Source organism: Acanthochromis polyacanthus, chromosome 5 (genome assembly GCF_021347895.1).
Source record: "Acanthochromis polyacanthus isolate Apoly-LR-REF ecotype Palm Island chromosome 5, KAUST_Apoly_ChrSc, whole genome shotgun sequence".
NCBI lineage: Eukaryota > Metazoa > Chordata > Actinopteri > Pomacentridae > Acanthochromis > Acanthochromis polyacanthus.
Window position 1 is genome coordinate 28,238,489 of NC_067117.1, and position 19,833 is coordinate 28,258,321.

The following is a 19,833-nucleotide window of genomic DNA, read 5'->3' on the forward strand; positions in this document are numbered from 1 at the left end:
TTTGAAAGCCTGGTTTAAAGAAGAGTCTTTAGCAGAGCAACTGTAATTTCTGGACAGAGAACAGTGCTTTAAAATGGAAATACAGTGCTTTGTGCTCAAAATGTGGCACACGTCTTCGTGAGATAGAGATTAGAAAGAGAATATGGGAAGCTGGCTGTAGTTTGACTTTGTATGAGCTCACAGATAAAAGCTGTGGTGGGGTTTCTGTTAACTCAGGACAGTGATTCTGTCAAAGTCAGATAATTAGCTTGTTAACATTGTATTTTTGAGATAATCACATTAACCAAAGCTTTCTCGAACCAAACTGACTTTATTTTCCACAATGTGCAAAAGCAAAGGTGCATTACCTGTCAAAGTCAGACAATTAGCTTGTTTACTCATAGAATAGCATCTTGTGAATTCTAGATACAGTTTTTGTACAAAATGCCTCAGGTTTGCTTTAACTTCATCACAATCTTACTGATTCTCTCTTTAACCTGTTTTTTTTTTCATTAGAATTTCATTGTGCTGGTAACTTTGTTCTTTGCTGCGAATAATAATAAATGCTTTGAATCTTTTCTGTCTGTAAACGTAAACACTGATTTCATATTTCTAAAACCTGAATGAACCAGGTTGAGACTCCATATTGCTTGAGTCCGGTGAAAGAAAATACTGTAGGACTGCATGTATACACCTTGTCCAGGTTTCTAAATGCTGGGGCTTTGTATTTGTGAGCAACGTCAGTGTCTCATTTCTGACTGGGAGGAACATACTTGGTTATTTATGTAGGTGACCTATTCAAGCCTGTGGAAAACAAGTCACAGGATGAAACCAGTCAGGTCACATTCATTTAAAGTTAACAGTTACATAACCCAGAATTAATGATTCCAATATTGCTGCTTTGTGTGTGTGGCTGACAGTAATGAGTAACCACACTTTATCCTGTATTCAGGGATTCAATTCAATTCAATTCAGTTTTATTTATATAGCGTCAATTACATTCAAATTGTCTCAAGACGCTTTACAGAACCCATATGCCTGACCCCCAGAGCAAGCCCAAAGGCGACAGTGGCAAGGAAAACACCCTTTTAACAGGGAAAAAAAACCTCGAGCAAAACCCAGCTCTATATAGGGGGGACCCATCTGCCTGCTGGCCGGGCGGGTTGAGAGGGACAGAAGAGGGCAAGGGGGAGGGATGAGCAGAAACAGATGTCTGTGTTGCATGTAAACCTCATATTCAATTCAAGAACAGATTAAACCTCATAAACCAGATCTTCATGCCTGTGGAGATGTTTGCTGACATGTCAGCGACATTGATGAGGGATTGACAGGCCGGTATCATCGGTGCTGCCGTCATCAGCTGTTTACCTGTGTTTGTTTTGGCCTTGCTTATCAGTAAACAGTCCTGAGGGGACCTTCTGGGACATGAAACAGCATCTGCCTGAGCAAATATTGACCAGAGCACGAAGCCGCTATCGTCATGAGCTGCAGCAGGTCAGTGACACCGAGGAGAGGCAGGCGTGTGGCATGGAGAGTGATGTGTCGCAACGTGTGCGTATTTACACACTGATAGCGAGTGGTAGAAAGTAGCTACTGCTCTGGGGTACTTTTCCTGTAGAGTTCAAGGTGTGCATCACTTTACGCTTCTATTTAACCAGTTTAGACTTTAATAATCTGTCGCTGCTGCTAATCCACAAATACTACAAGGACAAATGAATAACTAATTTGTCTTCCAACTAATTTCCTGAAAGCAGTATTTTTCCTAAGCTGGAGTGTTTTAAGATTGTAGGTTTTATACATAAAAGATCTAAATATACCTTTTCTACAACAGCTGATAGTCTTTTGTCTACAGAATGGGCCAAAAGTAGGCTTACACTTAGGGGCCGTTTACACGAGGACGCTTGCAGGTAAAAACGTCAAAATATTTCAACAAAACACCTTATCGTTTATACGAAGACGGCATTTTGGGGGCTTGAAAACGCAAAAATTTGAAACCGGCCTCCAGAGTGGAAAAGTTGAAAACTCTCCGCCGTTACGTTTTCGTCTAAACAGCAAAACGCAAAACTTTGCCGAGATCTGACCACGTCGCATACGCGATTACGTCACATACATGCGCAGGTGCTTTGGTTTGCCGGCCGGTACAAGGAAGTAAACAAAGATGTGTGATTATTTCCATCCTTCGTACCTTCAAGCAACTCTGGCAGCTCTATGTACACTACAGGAGTCGTACCAACAAACGTGCAGAATCTGTACAGATTCCATTCATGAACATTTACCACGGCGGAGATCCAAAAAGGGAGATAGTAAGCATGCGCGTAGACATGGCAGAGTTTTATCACAGCGCCACCCAGCTGCCTGGCATGCATATCCAATCGAATTCCACACACTATAGAGTCACCGTATATACGCAGATTTCCTTCAAAACCGCTCGTCTAAACGTGAAATGACAAGACGCCACTTTTGCGTTTTCTGTTAAGATGGTCCTCGTATAAACGTAGCCTTAGTAGGTTTGCACTTTACATTTTTGAAAAATATGTTATTGAGGGGGGAGCTGCTTGGTATTTTCACACTTCCACTACTGCTTTAGTATCCACTTTCTTTGCTCTGGATTTAATTTGTTTGCCATTGCTCACAATTCCTGTAAAAAATAAATAAATGAATAAATAAAAATCACAACCGAAATTGGAAGAAATAGCTTAATAACATTTCCAAAACGAGAATAAGGAATATGGAATTCTGGTTTGGATAAATTAGATCTAAAACGTGAAACAACTGTAAGCCTAGCTTTGGCCCACCCTGTACATTATGTGATAGTCATGTGGTTTTGCTCAAGTTGTAAATTGAGAATCCCTCTACAGAAAAATTAATTAATGTATTTATTTATTTTACCAGGTAAAAACATTTGAGAACCAGTTCTCATTTGCACACATGACCTGGCCAAAAGGCTCCATGAAAACCACAGACACAAATTACACAAATAAACATAGCATAGAACAAAAGTAAACAGGTCAACAAGTACAAGGCATGGGAGCATATACAAGAGTGAAAAAAATGTGCATGAGGTGTAGGAAAGTGTGTGAGTATATAAATGTATGCGTGTCAGTAAGGTCCGAAGTGATCAGCAGGAGCAACAGTCATCCAGAATCTGTTGGAGTTTAAGCTTGAAGGGGTCAAAGTTGCAAGTTTGAGGGTGTTTGAAAGTGTTGAAGTCGTTAGATGGTGCAGAGCAAAGGGAGATATGGCCAAAAATAGTAGAAGTATTGGGGATGATGAGCTTGACGTATTCACTAGACCTAGTTTGATATGATAGGAAAATGCACACAGCAGTTGGAGAAATATTTTCCTTCCACTCAGCAGATCTGCCACCTGATCCCACAGATATCCAATAACTAAGCTAACTAGGCCGAGCTCACTAGTGAAACTGCATGCAGAGGCATTGAAAACATTCAATTTGACGAACAGTGGGGTGCAAAACTCTGACACCACACTGGGAAAAAAGAGGAAATGAAGAGAAACTACTTAAAAAAAAACATTTAATAAAACCAGAAGTTCTGACATGTAAGATGAAGAAGAAATGTTTCAGATTCTGCTCTATTTCTAGGTCATAGGAGGTAGATTAGTGCTGGTGACCATGCTAACAATGTTTAAAGGTCAGATTTGCTTGAGTTGTATCCTTTGATTGAAGCAGATAACACTAACCTGCTGAACATTTACATGAAAAGAGGCTCTTTGGGACATTTTCATGCTGGAATAAAATGAATTACGATGTCTGGAGTCCATGAAGCCGTTATTAAAGCAACATGAGGCAAACAGATACTGAGAGATTCAACCTTTCACTCAAATTGGAAAGATTTAAATGAGTTAAACTTAAATGCTCAGTCTCCATAACAGTTTCCAAAACTAAGGAGCGATTAATTGACTTGAATGAAATTTTCGTCAGCAGTAAAAGCAGCTCAGCTTCAGTGTTCTTCTGGTGAATCATTGTATGCCTCCATGTTTTTTAAATGCTATTTTCTCCTTGCAGGCACATCATTAAAGAAAATTCAGCAAAAGTTTCCGCTTTCATGGATCTCCAGCTTTAGTAAACTCAGCTTTTCACCACACAAAGAGGCTTTCTCTGCCAAAAGACCAGTTGTTGTGTACACGTTTCTGCTTCAGTGTAACAACTATCTGGTTCGCATTTGTCATCCAGGAGAATTGCTGCATTACTCAACTACACTTTCTCATTCAGATCTGCTGTTTCATTGGGTTATTGCATAACTGTTGGCTGTTTGGGATGACTGGAAGTGTTTTCAAGAAATATTTCAGACTTCATTCTCCAAAAAGAACATGCTGCACCACTAATGCGCATTCCTCATATGGAAATCTTTATCATCATTTCGGTCCTTGTTGTATTCTTTTAACTGTAATTGAAGACATAAACTGTTGTGCTGCTCACCGAGTTCATTTAAAGCAGGGGGTTTCCTATCAGAAACACATGTTGCTGTTTGGGAGCTGCTTGGATCCAGTGTAGCTGGTAGAGCTGCAAAGCACTTCTGACTGGAAGTTGATATGTTACAGCCACACTACACCTTTGCTGAAGCTACATTACAGGAGTCAGTACGAAATATATTTTTTCCCCCATTTTAAACTGATTACTTCTTAATTATATCAGTAAAGTTTTCATCTGAGACTAAATTCACCATTGGAGCATGTATATCTAATAGATGAACAATGAATCATTTGCTTTATCAACAGTTTTCAAACATCACTTCACTTTGTTTAGCTTTGTCTGTCTTTCTTTCTGTGTTTAGAGCAACAAGAGTTTTCAGCAACTAATAAAATGACTCTAAAGTCACTTTTCAGCTTGTGTTTTTTCAGTTTATCTAACATAAACTTCACATGTCAAATTCATGTCTGATTGCCCATCCAAGTTCATTTTTCTGTAAAAGTTGCGAGCAAGCTTAGCATCCATAATGATCCAAACTCATCCACAACTGAAAAGACAGTTTACATCAAAAATCTCAAAACATCTTTGTTATTTACTCTGGGCCACAATTTCACAACTATTACAAACTAATAATGTTCATGAAAGAAAAATTTTACAATGATGAAACAAATTAACGAGATCTTAATGTATTCCAAGTGTTAACAAATAGTTAACAGGAACTGAAGTTTATTTTGTTGCTTCCAGCTGTTTGTAGGGATCTTTCCTCATTTAATATCAGCAGCATTAAACAGCAGAGAGAGATTTGCACATATTTTATGCTCAAAAGAACATCATTAATCATTTCTGTTATACAAAATCCCCAATATGAGGACAGGATCAATCTGAATCTAATGGATCACAGTGTATCAGCTGCAGGTGAATAATGTGTTACGCAGTGACCGTCCTCAGGTTGAGTCCTAAACTCCACCAGTTGTGGGGATATTTTTATTTGAATTTTGGTCCATTAGTAGTTAGATTACCATTACTATTATCGCACATAGACAGAATTTTCAATGTTCGGGAAATGATAAATGAATGAGACTACTAGTTATTTGGACAACTTGATATTGGTAACTGGATACTGTTCAATCTCACATGAATGACTCTTTTTATCCCTGTGTTTCTCTGACTTGGTCATATATGCTACCAAAGTTATCTCAACAAGTCCTCAAACCTTAAAGGCAACACATGGTTTTTCCATAAATTCTGAAAATTAACCAATTGACTGCCTGTAACAAATATTCGAACCCCAGTCTGAGCACAAAAAGTACCTGGTTAAGTTTAGGGAAATGTCAGGGTTTGGGTTTTTAAATAAAGCAACTTCTTTTCCATGGTACAATAAAAACCACACTGTTGAGTTTATGGAACAATTGTGCTTTTTTAATGAGTTTCAATGCTTTGGTGGCCCGTCCAACCACCCCGACCTCCTCTCTATGCCGACATTGTGACTCTATAAGTTTGTCACCCGACCTGCTAATTTTATTCCTGTCATAATTACCACTGCAAAAGAGGGCATTGCTAAAGAGTCACAATAATGAGGTTGCTAAATGACCTGCGGGGTTATTTTTTATTGGAGGAGACTCAGGTTTCCTAATGAAAAAAAACTATTCACAAACCAATCAGATGGAAATTATCTGCTAATTTACGTCATAAATCAAGCCCATATTCTAATTGGCCCTCACAGTAATAAGTCATCCCTGTCTGCATTTATTGGCCAACAGTACACCTAATGAAGTTGTTAAAGTTGTAAAATGTTTGGCAGCAACTTAAATCTAATTCTAAAAATATTTGACTTAGTCTGTGATGTTAACTGCATTTAGTTTGTCCATAAAACACAGACCTTCTGCAAATAGCCAATAATGTGGAATTCATCAGGTTGCCAGGTCATTATGTCAGTTATTCCCCACTTTCACTGCACAGTTTTTCACCCAATTAAAATAAGAGGTTTAATTTTTTACTCTTTACAGAAAATACGCAAACTTTTATGAGAACTCAAAATGAAGAGATTGCTTGAGAGACATTTTAGCAACACCTCAAAACTGGTTGGTAACCAAACCTGCACTTTTGAGGCATTATGATAGATGGATGCAACAGGCCTCACCAAGCAGATATCCATGTAGCAGAAACAGAACTGAGAGTGCATTTATTATGTCTTTTTTGGTGTATATTTGGATGTTTTATGTCAAACTAATTGGCCAAACTCGTATGAAGAAATCAATTGAATAAAACAGAAAGTTAGCTGGTCTGGCACCGATCAAGTTACTGTGAAGCTGACCATCGCTGCTGCATTCAGATTCTGTAGCCCTATAAATGGAGGTTCAGGTGTAATAACTGCACGCAGCTAAAATGCAGAGTGATCAGCTAATTGTTTCTCAGAAGAAGTTAAATCCAGTGACATAGAATCATGCTATCTTGAGGTTTGTTGGAAACAATCAACTGCACTTGAAAAATATTCTTCAGAAACTACTCCCACCACTTCATTAAATGAAGGGTTGCAAGATATAATTTGAAATTTACTGATTCAGATCAACTTCTTACATTTCAGATATTATCTTGATGAGTTGTGTTGACATAGTAATGTTGGTAATAGCATCAACTGAATATTGTGTGTAATTTAAAGTCAAATTTTTGTGTTAGTTGATTTGACATTAAATTTAAATTGGGGTAACTTAATGAAATTTAGTTTATGACTTAATTTTTCTTCATCTTGAGTTCAGGACTTCAAGCCCCATTCTCTATTCTATTTCAAACCGATATTAAAAACACCTTTGATCTTAGAAGACATGCTAACTCCTGTCATCTAATGTAGCTTGTTGGTTGAACATAATTTCATTACCAGTTGTCAAAACCCAAAAAGAAATGATGCAAACTGTTAATTTATTTTGTTGAACACAAACAGTATTTTTTAGGGGTGTACAGTAGTACACAGGAGTGTCTTTTCCAGGATTATTTCCATCTAAAGAGCTCTCATATCTGTCCCTTTTCTTATTCCTGTTGAGCTCTACTGCTGCTACTATCAACGGAGGCTTAAATTGCCAAAAGAAAAGAAAAGAAAAGAAAAGAAGATGGGCAAATATTTTTCCTTCAGCCACCAGGCCTCCTGGTTTAACTCTGATAAACATTATTTAGACATTGAACTGACTTTGTCCTTGGTGTGGCACCATCAAATCCCTGCGATAGCACCAAAGCAGCACTGGGCTACAGGGAGTCATTAGATAAGCAGTGTGTGTTTTGAGCATAAACATCCTGTTGATTGATTAGACAAACCCTGCGACAGACTGGTGACCTGTCCAGGGTGTCCCCTGCCTTCGCCCGAGTCAGCTGGGATAGACTCCAGCACCACCCGCGACCCTAGTAAGGATAAAGCGGTGTATAGAGAATGGATGGATGGATGATTAGACAAAAGCAGGTCAAAATTACAATCTGATAGGTGCGCTAGTTTTCTCCAGGCAGTATGTACGACTGCTTATCGCTAAAGAAGGTCAGCAACCAGATGCTGCCTTCAAACAAACACCCCTATTCAACAAATCTTTAAAAAACTAAATCATTTTGAAGTTACTGAGTCATTGTGGCCTCAGCTGATAAATTCAAGCCATCTGAAAAGTGTGCTGGTGGTCATTTTAGACATGTATAGATGGTTTGAATGTCTGCTGTGTCTATTGATGGACAGATGTGACTTTTTTTCCTCCCACGAGAGTCTAGACTATCCAGATTCATTTGATATGAGAACACCTGCATTTTCTTGTGTATTACCTTTTATATCAAGTAAATGGTCTGCTCTTATATACCACCTTTCTACCCTGATGATACTCAAAGCCCTTTACAATGTGTTTCTCATTCACACACACTTTCACACACCATGTCTGCCATTGGGAGCAACTTCAGTTTCAATATCTTGCCCAAGGATACTTGGACGTGTGGGACTGAGCCACCAGTCTCGTGATCAGTGGATAACTCACTCTGCCACCTGTGCCACACTCACCCATGTGGTATTGTTTGGAGGTTAGTTTTGATCCCAAAGCACAGAGTTGTGGCAGTGAAAGATGAAGTTATGAAATACACAGTCGTGAAAGAGGACCAGAGGTGGTTGATGATGATCGGCTGGAGACATAAAAGTCTGTCTGAAGAGGGAGTGTAGAGCTGCTGAGTGGATCTACACATGTGATAAGTACTACAGATAAAATACTCAGCTTGTTTCACTGGAGGTGGATGAAGAGTCGCTGAGGATAGCAGAACAATCTGGCACTGGAAAGCAGGAGAAGGCAGAGCTTAATGGAGGTCTTGCTGTGGTGAGATGATTTGCAGGTGTTCAATCAGCTGGCTGCAGTGAGCCAAGCTACACCTTCAGCCACACACTGAAAAGGAATGAAGGAGAACAAAAGATGAAGGAAAGGAGAGGAGCAGTAGTCCTGTATGACTGAGAAACTGGGACGAATATCTGCTTTGTCATTATTTACTCAGTGAAATGTTCACATACTACTTACACATGTGGCACTCCAGGCAAATGTTGACATTTTAATATCTATCCAAACATTGTGCCACATACAAATCACAACATATCTATATTAATATAGTCGTGCACTTCCAACAAGAGTAATGGGTATTCAGATGGATGCAGGTTGTAAATAATTCAAAATGATCTTTTTCTTGCCACACTTGTCTATCAGACTCTAAGGATTAAAGAATGAAAAATGAGTCTTCTCTGGTTCAGGAGTTAGAAAGACCACACACAATGAGCTTAATGGATATGTCTGATGATGTCCTGAAACAAAGAAACTAGGCAAAGTAACAAAGGTTAGTCTTTGTCTGGAATGATCTGTGTTTCCAGACAAAATGTTGATAATAATCTGCAACACAAGGCTTCAAACTGGCTTCATTGCAAACCAAAGGGTAACGCAACACCTTGGTAGGTCTATCTTTACATGCATCCATGAGCTCATCTCTAGTGTAATGTATGATTTTGGCATTTACATTGCATGCAAACTTATGTGGATGGAACTGCATTATTACACATTTTGTGATTGAAAGACCCACAAATTCGCTGCTGTGTATTACACTTTGACTCGCTCAAAATCTATGTCTGCAGGAGCCAATATTTTAAAAAGCAATTATTTTTAATGGGCCATGTGATCATTCATACACCTGCTAAAAAGCTTCAGGCAAATTCGAAATGAAGTTGCACTTAACAGTACTGCTGAAAATGCTTGTATGGAGGTCAGTGCAATCCAGCAGCCAACAGGGATATCAAAAGTCTCTGACTCATGCAAGCACACACACACACACACACACACACACACACACACACACACACACACACACACACACACACACACACACACACACACACACACACACACACACACACAGACATTTATCCTTGAGAAATTCCCCCACAGACAGCTGACACTGCACGTCAAAATTTCAGAGCATGCTACATTCGGTGTCAACATGTTGTGCAATTGTCCTGCTCATTACATAAGAGCCACAGTGATTTCAGAGGGCCTGGTTAGTCTGACCTGCTCACCTTGGCAGCCTACATGGACTCACATTTCATAGACCTTTGAGCTCACACCTGGCAGGGCAGCACAGGAATATCACTCCCCTATTAATATGTGAAGTGTTCAGAAATTTTGACTTGTAATTTTAGTAAAGGTTTCACCTTCGTCTTGTATGTCTTTGTAGATTCTCAGTCATCCAGGTCATGGTCATAGAAATTAAATGGACTTCTCTTGCTGGTTCTTGAAGACATTTCACCTCCCGTCCAAGAAGGTTCTTCAGTTCTAACTTCTTCCATCTTCTTCAGTTAGAACTGACTCCTTGGATGGAAGTGAAGCGTCTTCAAGAATGTACAAGAGAAGTCCAGGTTTTATTTTCCAGATTAATTAATAGATCCTAAATCAGCAATTGCAGCTACAAATGACGTGTGTTGGCAGAGTTCAAATTATGGAGAATACGGTCTATTTATACACATTTCCTCCTAACATGATCTGCACTGGGAGCAGAAAACTTGTTGAACTTCCATTATTGTATGTTAGCATTGTTTCAAATGTAATGTGCGCTTTGGGTGAACCGACTTCAGTATTTTAGCTGTCATGCTGCTTTTTAAACTAGATGATCAAAAACATGAGCTCTAAAATACACTGCATATTATGTGCAGACACACAGCATTGATCCTTTATTGGGTCAAACCAAAATAGCAGTTTGATTGGATTTGCTGCTGACTGACTGGTTTAAGGAACATTTTATATTCTTGTATTTCAGTCAGCTCTCACCACTGACTTACAGTGGTTAAGCATAATGCACAAAAAGCAGCCGTGACTCAGGCGGTAAAGCAACTGATCCACCAATCGGGTTGGCAGTTTGGCCCGCTGCCCCTCCAAAAGCTGAAATATCTGGGCAAGACATTGAACCTCAAGTTGCTCCTGATCTTGTATGGCAGCTTCACTATCCTTTGGTCTGAGTGAAACATTATAAAGTACTTGGAGTACCACTAAAGTAAATAATGTAAGTGCAGACCAATTATTGTTTACTATGGTACATCTGTGGACTAAATTCAGTCTGACGGGACTTTCATTCATTCCAAAGAACAGACAGAGTAACTGGATGTGCGTCCATTTTGTTTGTTCACAGAGTATGAAGACTTCCTTTGAGTTCCATGACAATAAGTCCTGATGTGTAGATAGCATGTGGTCCCAGAGTCTGTCCTACATAAAACACCACATTGCTCTAGATCTCACCTGGCGGCAACTCAGTATCGTACGAAAGACGCATCCTGTACATTGCTCAACTGAGTCCCAACAAAGTCAGAATAATTTCCGAGCTGGAGGGAGTCAATGGGCATGACAAGATTAAAACCTGCTAGTGGAAGCATCATGGACATGTTTGGAAGTGAACAGAGAATGAACAAAAACTAATATTTGCAATTGCACTTTTTTTGAAATGACACGAAAACGCTGGAGGACTTGATCTGACCAACAACCACTGCAAGGTCCTGTACTGTCAAAACGTACGAAATCTCTGAGAGGAAAACCTGCTGCAGTTGAAATATTATGAATTCCTCAAGTTCAATGACAACTCTATTTAAGCCTGAGTAAAAGTCTACAGCTGTGCCAGCAGTTCTATTGAGGAAATGAATATTTCCTCAATTTCCATGTGATCTAGAAAGGAATGAAGAGGATCTATGAGGATCTTAAAATGAGGATACATAAAGACATTTATTTAAACCCGACTTTATTACAAATCTGACTGATCTGAAGCCGCATCACAAATTCAACAAAAAACACAACCAACTGTAAAGATTAAACTCCAAGATTTAGACTGTATTTAGTTTCAGATTACATGTCTTGTCAGAATATTGATTGATCTAATTCCAAAAAGGAATGACAAACAACTTTTTCCCACATCATTTTTCTCGGATTTTTACTTTGATCTGTGTCAGGATTAATATTATATTCAGGGAAAGGAGAGTCTGACATCTTTGAACAATAAAAAGCATTCACTTGTCACTTCAGTTCAGTTTTATTTGTAGCACCGTGTCCACTGTGATATTACTGTACACCAAATCGATTTTTGAGTTCTGGTTTGTAACCACACAGACGTCAGCTCTTATTTTATGTGTTTTAACATCTTTTTCTCGACTCAACTTTCTCCTCCTTTTTCTCTCTTTCCCTTCAGCCAGACATCTCCTACGCAGATATGCAGACTCCCCTCTTTAGCAATTGTCCGTCCACTGAGACGTCTGCAGCATCTATTTTAGCTCGTCTCTTTGTGCACAGACGCTGCCAGTGGAGGCCGTATTCTCTCCTCCTGAAACCACACAGGAAGAGCAGATTTCAACAGTAAACCGCTCTAAATAGGACCTTACTCAGACTAGCTGGGACCAGAAGGCCGCTGGAGTGTTTTCGCTACACTCAGGTTTTTATTAAGGGTTTGAATTATGAACTTTTCGGCCAATAAACATTAATATGAGCTATTGTAGAAGAATTTGGGTAGATGCAGGAAAAATGGATACAGTTATGATTCTGGCAAGAACTATACACCTCATTATTTTCTTCTGTGTGTGTCCAAATAACGGCACATTTTCTATGGTTGAAACTTCAGTGAAGCCAGTGTTTTTCTTGCACACAGTGAGGCAAAGTGGGGCCACAGACCCCACAGGATCAGCATAATATTTGAGTCTAATTCATTTGATTTATTCCTGAGCCGAAGTGGACGTAAACTTTCAGTGCCATTTGTCTGTCAGCAAGATTACGCAAAAGCCAACAGGCTGGACTTCATGAAACTTGGCGGAACATTGAAACAGAAAGAATATTTAAATTATTTTGTGATCCATGGCTGCATGGTGGCTCGGTTGTTAGCACCATTCCAGCTAGAAGATCCCTGGTTCGCGCCACAGCCTTCATGGAGTTTGCATGTTCTCCCTGTGCATGGGTAGGTTTTCTCCAGGTTCTCTAGGTTCCTCCCAAAGTCCAAAAACATGCCGAGGTTAAATGATGATTCCAAATTGCCCGTAGGTGTGAATGTGTGTTCTTGTTTGTCTCTATGTGTAGCCCTGCGATAGACTGGTGACTTGTCCAGGGTGTCCCCTGCCTTCGAACTCGGTCGGCTGAAATAGATTCCAGCCCCCGATACCCTACAAAGGATTGAGCAGTGTATAGATAATGGATGGATGTTGTGATCCAGATCAATTTAATTAAAACCGAGCTTCAGCTCCACTGCTAGTCACAAATTCATGGTGACTTTGTTCTACTGAAGCAACTGATTATAACATGTAAATTGTTAAGATTCATACTGACCTCATTCAATCTTGTGTTTTATCAAACTTTTTTCAATTTTTGTCTGTAAGAAAACCTCAATAAAGGCTGTGTTATTCCACCATTAATGTTTTGTACGACTGCAACCAACATTTTTCCTGGCTGACACAATGAACGTATTTAAATTACCTGCGACAGGCTGTCGATTCTCATTTGAATCACACTGTAAAAGATTTATTTGAGCTCTTGTTAAAGTGAAGTACTTCACTGATAAAACTTTACTTTTGTGGCTTCTATGAACTTTAAATCACATTTGGTCCCTGTAAACTGGTGCATGAATGACAGTGAGAGTGTAAAAATTAGGTTTACTACTCCTTTAGCATCTGACAGTCATGTCTCTATCGTTTTCAGCTGCAACTCAAATGGCATTTTCTACAAGGAGGATTAAAGACCAAGGAAGAATAGTACATCAACAAAATCCTGTTTTGAATTTTCCATTTGGGCGAAAGAAATATTTTAAGTTTGGAAAACTGAAAACTTTAAATTGACTTTCCTTAAAATGCAGTTGCAGCAATGCTTTTTCTAGTGGAATCAAATTATTTAAGTGCATCTAACTTAAACCAGGAGCATTATTATTACTTGTTCATTTAATTTGGATGGAATTCATTTGTGTGTTACCAACCAAAGCAATTCATTTAAGCTGATCCAAGTGTTTAAAATGCTGCATATACTCAGGGGTGGCATGGCTCAATGGGTAGAGTGGCTGTCTTGCAACTGAAGGGTTACCGGTCGATCCTCGGCCCATCAAGCTCATGTCGAGGTGTCCCTGAGAAAGACACCTAACCCCTAATTGCTCCTGGTGGGTCGTGGTTAGCGCCTTGCATGGCAGCTTCCGCCATCAGTGTGTGAATGGGTGAATGTGACGATCTTGTAAAGCGCTTTGGGTACCTTGCAGGTATAGTAAAGCGCTATATAAATACAGACCATTTACCATTCATGTACAGTGTGAGGAATTATCTGACTGATGATCTCATTAGTTTGGCATGACTTTAATAGGTTTATGACACCAGTCACGACCACAAACTTAGTCTGAGTTATAAATAATTTTCTCCTAAATGTTGATGCAGAGCAACAGAATGTGGATAAAGGTGAAATGCAAGTTGCAAGTGATGGAGAACAGTGCAGGCTTTGTTTGAAACGCGTGTTACTGGTAGTTAGGAGGAAGTCCTGCAATAACACACTCATTTTCTCTCACACATACATGAAGCCATGTGGGTCTATGTATAATGGCACACAGATGTGGTCCAACCCTTGGCTCTCTGAAGAGGATATCCTGATGGCTGCCTGGTGCAGCTGCCAGATCATCACGGAAACACAGTGAAAGAAATAATGCAGAGACGCGGTGCAGGTGATAACGTTTACAGTGATTACGGGGACGGTGCCTACTTTGGTGCAAGTGTTGAGATGGAGCAGAGCACAGTCCATCTGCATGCATGTAGGAACACATTAAAGTTCATCAAAAACAAGTTACTCTTTAACTAACCCTGCTGTCCGACATTAAGGCAGACAACAGTGCTTTTAAACAGAGAACACGGTTTCATTTGACCTTTTCCATAAAATCTTAAACAAGTTTCTTTTTGTTTAGGAGTTAAATGTTTCATAATTTGGTGGTTTTCCAAGGTACAGTTCACAGTGTTCCAGAGATGATCAGGTGACAACAGTTAGTATAGCACTGAGCAAAATAATAAACACAGAATCCAGTGTTAATGTTTGATAAGCTTACCATCTGCCCTTCTGCTTTTTCTTGATCAATCTTTTACCACATGGAAAAACACAACCAGTGGGTAGATTGGAATTTAAAATGTGGAGACGTGATATAGACATCAGACTGCTACTAAAGAAGTAAAGAAAATTTAATACAACAGAAACATTATACAGCGACTAGTCTTTGTAATAAATACATGAAAAGGGAATCCATTTACTTACATACTGCAGTGCCAGAATGCACACTCTGAGGTGGAAGTAGGCAGTGTGTGACTCCCACACACCGCCTACATATATTTTGCAATAAAAGTAGACAGTGTGCAGGAGTCCTTTGAAATTTTCACCTATGCACCCATCTCATGAGACAGATGTACAAAGAGCTCCACTGTCCTAAATCCTACATGGAGATAATGAAATCAGCTGGCAATATGTAGCCATGGTGCAATCTGACATTCAAAGCAGAGCCACCAGCACAAACTTGAGCTTGCCAGTTTGAAGTACCAGTTAACTGGCTTTTCTCTAGTACTGACTCTAGTATGACTTTTAATGCACTTTTTTGTTTTATTTCTATGATTTTAATGTACAATCTTAATGTCTTTTAAATCATCTTTATATTTAATTATTTTAATGTATTTCTGGGCCATAGTAAAGCACCTTGTATAAGAAGTATGCTACACAAATAAATCTGCCTTGCCTTACTTTGCCTTTCGAGCAAAAGTTGACACATATTTTTAGACAGATTATCAAACCATTTTAAACCCAGTTGTGACGAAAATATTTCTGTCACTCTGTTTCCCTCCCTAACTTATTATCCGTCTACTCCCAGAAAACTAATGGTTTCTAAGCGGTTCTTTGGACGACTCTGACTCTCAAAAGCACCACTCCTAACTGAAGAAATTCTATACTTAGGGGATATTTTTGATGATTGATGCAGCAGTTTGGATGTATTTGTGTCTCAAAGCTTCTATTTTGCACTTGCTCTGGATACTGCAGCTCGACTAAACCAATAACAGTATTTTAAGACTGCCGCTGCAGACGTGTTGGTGTTTACGTACTTTATTTAGTCAGTAAAAGATCTGCGGTTTCCATAAACTGGGAATGCATTGTGCAGATGTGCAGGCGGCAGTGTGTTCAAAGCGAATGGACGGGGATGAGAATGAGCAGCTCATTGTTTCACTGTTTCCCTTCGAGAAGGAAACGTGGTTCCCTGAGGAGGACTGGTGTATCTGTGCGGGCCGAGGTCCTTCAGGCTGCTTGCCAGGCGTATAGGTACACATGCAAGCAGAGCACGTGGGAACACACATATCCAGTCGCACAAAGATAAACACTGTTTCCTTACACATTCATAGAGCAGACTCATCACCGCCATTCTGCATCCATCATCACATCTCTGGTATAAATGATAGATCACAGAGACTCCGAAGCCCCCAAAGACAATCAGCTCAGACAACCTGCTTGGTGCTAACTCACCAGACGCAGACATGAAGCACCTCCAGTCGAGCCATCAGCATGTAACCTTGAGCCTGTCTGAACACCATAAAGCCGGAGGGAACACTGATAAGATACTGCATGTGTACCGACAATATACAGTCTCCTGTGTGGTACTCAGTGTCCAGAGAGACGGTACAGAGCAGACTGAATGTAAATAACAACAGCATCTTTGGGACAACAGGACACCCAGGTGGTTAAAGATTTATTAGGTGCTGCATACTGGAGTTCTCATTAACTGTCTTTATACCAGTTCTAGTGTATCACAATGGATAACTGATGTCGATCTTGTTGACGCCTTATGATGTTCCAACAAGTTCTTTTTTTTAACCTTCTCTCTCTGATGTTGACCAAAAAGAACACAGAGCACTCTTCTGCTATACCCCCTGTCAAAAGTTTTGAGACAGGTTCTAACTTATTTGAATGAGAAAGTGTCTCAAACCTTTTGACAGGGGATGTATACACTAAACGGCGGATAATCCAAAAAAAAAAAACAAAGCCTCGAGTTTAACTTTTCCTCTTCTTTTCCCAACACAAGACAGCCAGTATCCCACACTCAGACAGCATTGTTCTTTTACGCTAATGTTTTCTGAAACTGATCCCTCGCCGCTGGACCAACATGTGCCTCGCCCAAATCCCAGCAAGAGCTTATGGCTCCATAGTAAGCCAGTCTGACACGGTGACCATGTTATCAGACACAAAAATTGTGTCGCTTTACTGGACTCACTGATAAAGACTTGATTACTGGTGATATAGAGTTTCCTTTTTGCTTTTTCCTTCCTCCTGACAGCAGTAGGTGTGTGTTAGTATTCAATCAGCAGACACAACAGCTGTGTTGCACCAGTTTCAACATGGTCTTCTTTTATGCAAAAGCCTTTAGTTTTTTTGTGGACTTTAAAGACCATTGGCGAAACAAAAGAACTGTGTTGTTTGCAAAATGTGCACTACGAGTGTGTAACTGCAGCCAGACAGGTCAGTGTTTTTAGCCTCATAGCTCATGCCAGTGCTGCTGTTGCTGTATGTTTGATGTGCCACATGCTGTAGTTTGTCTTTTAATGGAGGACATTTATTATTAGCCAAGCTATGCGACATTTCTGAGTGGATTAATCACAATATAGATCCTGCTATTCATAGGCCAAACCCAAACACAGTCTGTGTTATATATATAATCTTTTCAGTGTTGAACATTACAATATATAGACATAGAACGCTTCTAAAGTGCCAAGATAACAAGGAGATATTAATGATGTTCTGTTGAGGAGAAAGGCTTTCTATAATCACAGTCTGTATAAATTATTCACTGAAGGACCCCTTTCTGTAATCCTTTTTGGATTATTTAGTTCTCTTTTTTCTTCTGTTTTGATTTGTTTTTCTTTTGTTTGTTTCTATTTTTTATTTCTGTTCCATTTTTGTGGAATCCGTGGTTCAGTGGTTGTCATCTGCAAAATTGCTCAAACATGTGGAAAACACCATTTGTGCCTGAAGTTGTTAGAGATTAAAAAAAACATGTCATGGCAGTTCTTAATGAAATACTGTCGGAGCACAGCAGTGTGGAATCTTTGAAAAATGTGTTTTTTGGACATGCCTTTGTTTCTTTCTTTCTGCTCTTGTGATTTTTGTCATTAGTTATGAGACACATTTATACAGATTCATGAAATATTGGGTGCTGCTTTTCATATTTTATGATACAAACCACACTGCTGTGTGTTATAGGTTGAATATTTTTGACCTTCTTGCCACCAGCTTTCTGTCTGTCTGGAACAAAGTTCTTCAGGCATCTACGCTGAGACCTGAAACCAGGAAATTCATCTTTGTTATCCGACCGCCTTACTGACACCCCCAAAAACTGCTGAGTTTGAGATCAATTTTTTTACTTGTGGAACTTGGCTTTGAATATTTGCAAAGTCAGACAGAGAGAGACTCCACTGGTCGTAGATGTTTGACTTTAACTGTGTGGAATGTTGTCTGTTTAGAGTTTGCAGAGTTGAACATATTTACTTGCAGGTAGGATTTCTGACATCTCAGCAGCTAACTTCATCAACAACAATCTGCTGTCATTCTGTCAGTTCTCCTGGTTTGTGGTTATGCAACACAGACAGGAGTCAAAAGGACTGTTAGCGACTTGGTGCAGTAATCCAAAGTTAAAGAAGACATCTGTTAGTGTAAATTTAAGCTGAGGTGAGGCTCCAAGGTGCATTTTACACTTGTTGTTACTTGAAGAAATCTATTTTCGGGTTAGAGTTGCCCTGAAAATGCAATGAATCAACTAGAAGATGGAACACACAAGTTTCGTAACTGTTTAGTGGTGAGCTTGCTGATATCGTTTGGTATGTGGATGGTGTTGTACTGACAAAAAAAACTTTCCAACAGCAGGTGCCTTTTCATACTGGTTAGTCACCAGTGGCATCCCATTACCACAAATGCTGTAGTAAATGTATAAATATACACCAATCAGCGCCAACATTAAAACCAGCCTGTCTAATAAGCTGCAGGTCATGCTTATTGCTCCACAGCTGGCGACACAGCTGTGCAATGACAATAATACCTGCTCACCTATGAAATATAGCAGTTTACATGAGGACACTGTGCAGTTGCAGACCAGGGGGAGGTGGTTTCCAGGTGAGCTGTGTGGCAGCAGGCGTGACGGCAAATGAGTGCAAACAGATGACTGACTGTTTAATTTAGGGTGCACTCATTACTCTGCACAGCATGATGTAGCGAGGTGTCATGTGAGGATAAGAATGGAGGTGGAGTTGAAAGTCAAAACTCATGTCTTTAAATTTGACCGATTTTGGGCCAAAATAAGCGATTTTTCAGTTTTGACCAGAAGAGTTGATTACTGCTGTGTGCAGAAAACAACTTTAAGTAGCTATTGCGTCAAAATTGTCATTCCAGTTGAGCTGCACTGAGGAGTTACATTCAGAACAAGAATTAATTCCTTCCCTAGACGAAACCAGATTATCAGATATAAGTGTAAATCCACTTTCCTTGGTAACTAGAAAGGGGAAAACAACTGCTGTGGGTGTCCATGAACACCGGTTTGCTCCATTTAAGTTAAATCAAATCATCAGGTAGGAAGGTACTTTATTGATCCTGAGGGCAATTCAAGAGACCAGCAGCATATCAAATATACAATGGGTACAGAAAGTATTCAGACCCCTTGAAATTTTTCCCTCTGTGTCATTGCAGCCATTTGCCAAAATCAAAAAAGTTCATTTTATTTCTCATTAATGTACACTCAGCACCTCTTCTTGACAGAAAAAAACAGAAATGTAGAAATTTTTGCAAATTTATTAAAAAAGAAAAACTGAAATATCCCATGGTCATAAGTATTCAGACCCTGTGCTCAGTATTGAGTAGAAGCACCCTTTTCAGCTAGTA